This window comes from Bidens hawaiensis, unplaced genomic scaffold, assembly GCF_021521415.1.
Source record: "Bidens hawaiensis isolate Kalapana, Puna unplaced genomic scaffold, B.hawaiensis_p1.1 tig00046037_1, whole genome shotgun sequence".
Classification (NCBI taxonomy): domain Eukaryota; kingdom Viridiplantae; phylum Streptophyta; class Magnoliopsida; order Asterales; family Asteraceae; genus Bidens; species Bidens hawaiensis.
In genome coordinates this window covers 15,065-20,516 of record NW_027505961.1, presented here as the reverse complement: position 1 = coordinate 20,516, position 5,452 = coordinate 15,065, and the positions used below count along the sequence as shown (strand labels likewise).

The 5,452-nt window shown below is 37.5% G+C and overlaps 1 non-coding gene across 1 annotated transcript; it reads right to left on the bottom strand.

The window, feature by feature from the left end:
- Positions 1-3,000: 3,000 nt before the first annotated feature.
- LOC143616153 (small nucleolar RNA R71) lies at positions 3,001-3,109 on the bottom strand. Its single transcript, XR_013150613.1, has one exon. It is a non-coding gene; the product is annotated as a small nucleolar RNA R71 (small nucleolar RNA).
- Positions 3,110-5,452: the final 2,343 nt, after the last annotated feature.

The following is a 5,452-nucleotide window of genomic DNA, read 5'->3' as shown; positions in this document are numbered from 1 at the left end:
AACGGAGATTTTAACGAGTGTTCGGTTAGTCGGTTCGGGTCTTGATAAATTGTCAAGTCCGAACCCGACATTCCAAAGTGATAAATATCTTGAGATAAATTATCTAAAATAGAAACTTAACTAATGTTAGAGTTCAGTTAAGAAGAAACTCCAAACATTGACGTTAAGCGAGTGTTCGGTTTTATCGGTCCAAGCTTGTTATAAGATCAAGTTGGAACCGACATACCAAGTACTTTAAGAAAACATTTATAATTAGTTTGTAAAATATATTAAAAAGAAAATGTGAGATTCGGTTGCCCGAAACACAACTTGTATGTTTTAAGCGAGTGAACTCGGTTTAGTACGGTTTGTTTGGTTTGGTTGGTTCAAAACTTAAAACATACAAACAACTTGTTTTAAAAAAATTAAATAAAGATTTAAACGAGAGTTCGGTCTTGGTTCGGTCCTTGAATCGGAAAAGACCAAGGATGGTCACTACGTACACAATACCATAAATCCATTAGAATAAACATAGAAATAATAATACTCAAGTCTTACATACAACATCTTAATAATAAAGTATTTAAACAAAAGTTCAGTTTTGGTTCGGTTCTTGATTCGGAATGAAACTAAGGATGGTAACCACATACCCAAATACCATTTGACGGGTGAGCCGTAGGGAAGCCATTAGGCGAGCTAAAAGATATAAATGCATATGCTTAATCATTTAATTTTATGGAATTAGTTTACTATCTTGCAGGTACGAGGAGATAGAGGATGAAAACACGAGAACGTGGGTGAAAACGGCGAAGAAAACAAAGTTGAAACGAGAAAGATATGAAGAAAACAAGAAAATGAGAAAGACATGGTCCAAATGGCACAGAAATGACAATTTTCACAATACTGTTAGCTCTGGGGAACCGTGGACCTCACGATGGCCCACGGTCCAGGAGCTGTAACTGTCGTTTTTCTTTGTTTTTAATCCGTTTTTCATTGTCTTTTCACATATCTATCATTGGAGAACGACTAGAGGCGATCTTGGGGGTTCAATAACAACAATTGTGAGTTGTGTAACCATTGAATACTTGTTTTTATTCGTAAGATTACTATAATCGAAGGGATGATGAACTGAATCTTGGTCAACTAGTTTCCTTTGTGTTCTCTCATGAATTGTAAGGTTTTCCACTGAATGTTTTTTAATCTGTTATGTTATTTGTGGGATAGTAATTTGATCTTATAATTATATTGTTATGGTGATTCTGAGTTTGATTAGTAATTGTTAGTATAGTGTAGTTCGTGTTCTTAACTATTAGTTCTTGGTGCCATAGGCAATCGGGATTTATTGGAAGGGAATTAGGGTTGGCTATATAAAACTGATTATCGAGTGACAACCTTGCATTATTAAAATCTAAGTACTTAGTCTTCTTTTATCATAATCAAACACATACTCACGAACTATGTCTATGCAGTTCATCCCAAAAGTAAAAGTTAACATTATCAATCTTGGAAACCTGAAATAGGGAGAGAGCATTCTTTTTATTGAATCATTTAAAACTTGTTATTCGTTTTCAGTTTTTTTTGTTAATCAAAATCAACCAACCAAATCTTTGAATTTACTTTTTATGCAATTTAGTTTAATTTAATATAGTCAGATTACAAAGCTACTTAGTAACACATTTTCCACAAACTCTCTGTGTTCGACACTCACTTACTGCTATCTAATTAGTTGTATTTGGTTTAGTTTTGAGTGAGTTTTCGAACTCACGTCAAACTTTGGCGGCGTTGTCCTGGAGTTTTGGGCAACGTGTGTTAACTTTGATAGTTTTTGTTTGTTATTTTTGGGTTTACGCTAGTTGTGTTAGTGTGCAGGTACTTACAGGTGTATGCATAGTAGAGGCTCTAACAGGTCATCACCACTAGTATTTGATCCCGATATTGAGCGGACACTTAGAAGAAACCGAGTCCTACTTAGGGAGAACAAGGTTGTTGGTTCTCCAACTACATCAAACAGCACCATGGATTCACCAGCACCCACTTCGGGTTAAACATTGCCATCCACACCTCCACCAATTCCACCTCCACCGATTACTCCTACCATACCTACTTCATCTAGTGAAGTGAAACCAACCTACACAACCGAGCCCATTAATGCTCAATTCACTTACTCAACATCATCAACATTGCCACCTATTTGCAATCTTTTTCCTACCTTTGGGGCATCATCAACTCATCAAAACCAACAACCAACCTTTCAACAACCACAATCAAGTTACCAATATCAACCACCACCTTTCATGCATTATTCAAGAACACAAGATGATGGTCATGGGTATGGGTTTGACAGTTAGTTTGAGGGGTATGAAGTGGAAGGTTACTACACGTGGGGTGATAGAAGCCAAAGGGTGAATCAAGGGATTGTGCTTTTGCTCAAGGGCAACAAACGGAACCGGTGCAAGAACTTAATAGACAACCGCCAACGGTTGTTCAACACCAAGTTCAACCGCCACCGATTCACAACAAGGGCAACAACAATAGCAACAATTTCAACAACAAATGCCCCAACCACAATTTCAACAATTTGCACCTCCATGGCCCATATATAGGCAAATGGGTCAACCAAGAGTGCCAATAGGGGTACCAAGAAGGCATGCAAGAGAGACGATAAGGGGGATTGAAGCTCATTTTTGACCAATGATCACTAATAATCCGTCTCTGCTTGTTATTCCTCACAATCAACAAGGAAGGACATTTGAGGTGAAACCAATTCCCTCCAAAGTCTACCAATGTATAATGGTTTAGCAATGGAAGAACATTACTTTAACTTGGAGGCATATGATTCTATTTGCAACACGATTGGGGATCAAGGTTTTACATCGGATGAGGTTAAGTTGGTTTTATTTCAATTTTCTTTGGAAGACAAGGTAAAGAGATGGTTTTACACTTTGCCTTCAGCATCCATTTATACTTGGGCCGAGATGAAACAAATATTGTTGGGATTAATTTACACAGCCCGAAAGACCAATGATGCAAGAAGGAGTTTGAGAACTTTCCAACAACAATCTGGTGAAATTTTTCATGAAGCATTTGAGCGGTTTAACATGATGATTAAGAATTGTCCTCATCATGGTATTGCTCTTTGGGAATTGTTGAATTCTTTTCATGAAGGGTTTAGTATGGAAGACAAGCGGTATTTGAGGTCAATCACAAATGTTACATTTGGTACTAGTTATGAACAAGATGATTGGGCATATTTGGAGAAAATGGCGGTAACATCAAATAGAAAGGCTTAAACCGTAAGAAGAGTAATGCCAGCAATTGGGAGACCACAAGTACATGCCATTGAAGATGGAGGGGTACAAACCACTAATCATGTAATTGATGTTTGTACGAATTGTAATGAGGTGGGTCATAAATCGGAGGTGTGTACTGTGGGACAAGTACAAGTAGAGGAGGTAAATGCACTTCAAGTGGGGAGGCGGTAGAAACTATAAAATGAACTCAAACACTTACCACCCCGGGATGAGAAATCATCCAAATTTTCGTTATGGGAATCCGGCCACCCAATCCAATTCGAATTTCCAAGGGGTTTCTCAAGGAAATTATGTTTATCATCAAAAATATGCAAATCAAGGTTTTTAAAGTCAAATTCAACAAGCAGGAAGTGGTCAAAGTGGGTCTCCAGGTCATAGTTCTTCAAGTGGGAATGAAGCCATGGACATGTTAAAGATGATGCAACAAGACATGCAAAGGAGAAATCAACTTGATGAAATGCGCATGCAGAAGGATGAAGTCCGTGACAAAGCCATCCAATCGTTGACCACTCAAATGGGTCAACCTGCAACCGATGTGGCGAATTTAAAAAAAAATATTAGTGCATAATTTGTGACTGGTGATTTGCAGCTAAAGTATTCGAGAGCTACGGAAAAGGGGGAGTTTGTTAGTGCAAGGTTTTGGTGTTTGTAGCAATCGAATAAGTTATAGATAGTCTAGATTATATATTTATTATAAAATGGCCATTCTCTATGGTTTGTATATAGCGAATGGGTCCATTCGTTAGTTAACTAGGCTATTCGTTAAGTTATTACCATTCGTTATGAAGGCATAACGAATGGTGTCTTATTCGTTACTAAGGTATAGCGAATGAGGCTAACTTAACGAATGGAGGTTCGATCTATAAATAGGCTGCTCATGATCACAATTTGTAGTATGAAAGATATAGATCTAAGTTATTCTAAATAAGTTATTTCCTCCATTAATGTATTTCTCTCTAAGTTATCAACAACATAAAATTTAACGAATCGATCTCATGTTGATGTATCGGGTTAGCGGCAAGATCTTGGCTCGTACTAGGTTCACTCAAAGCAGCACATGCTTAAAGAAGGGGAACAACGTGCATATCAATGCGGTAAGTCTTTTACCTAATTTTGGAATTTCTAGTGTTAAAGTTGATCCCACATCACAGTTTGTTAATGGGGTGGTGGAAGATATTAGTGATGAGACAAATTTTCAAAAATAACTCTGAATTACAACCAAATAAAACATCTTTTTATGAAAATTGTCCTTGTGATAAATGTTTGAATGACAAATTAACCAAAACAAGGGATGAGTGGGTTGATAATAATATTATCCTGGGTAAACTTCAAGACCTAGGAGTGCCCCTTTTATCAATCCAAATTGTTGAATTTAAAACTGATCGGGCACTGCTAGATCTTAGAGCTTGTGTTAGTATCATGCCCAGTAGTTTATATGATCAGTATGAGTTCGGTCCGCTACAAAAAGTAAACACCACCGTGGTTAAAGCGGATCTAACCCATACACTTCCCTGAGGCATGATATATAAGGTGATGGTACATGTGGAGGATTTTTGTTACCCAGTTGACTTTTTAATACATCATTATGCTAAAAATGTACATAACACACAACTCACAGTCATATTGGGTAGACCCTCCTTTCCACTTCACTTGCAGTAATTGATTGTGCTAAGGGGACGCTGGGAATTAAATGTGGGAATCGTGATAAACGGTTATTATTATTTGAAAATACAACTGACCCTTTTGTTAAGAAGGAAATCCTGAAGGCGGATTTTGTTATAAAATGTGTATCCTTGAGCAAGGATCACACGAAAGTGAAGTGTTTAGTGATTGACAGGTCAATTGAGAAGGAAGAAGTTAAGCATCAACAGAGTGAGAAGGTGGCAGAAAAAGGTAGCCGACCAAGGAAGACGAAAGTGAGACATCCACCTAACCTAAGTAATACAGGGTGGATGATGAGGAAGTTCGGGCCTGACCCTGGTTTGCCAGAAGACTGGCAACAGTTGCTTGAAAAGGAGCATGCTTATTACGAGAAAGCTGCAAGGGAGTGGGCCAGTCACCCACCTTGAATGTCATAAAAGTTTCAAAAAGGTGGTAATTGTACATTTGTATATTTTAATTTTTATTTTGCATTATAATTTCTAGTTTCTTTGTTATTAGTG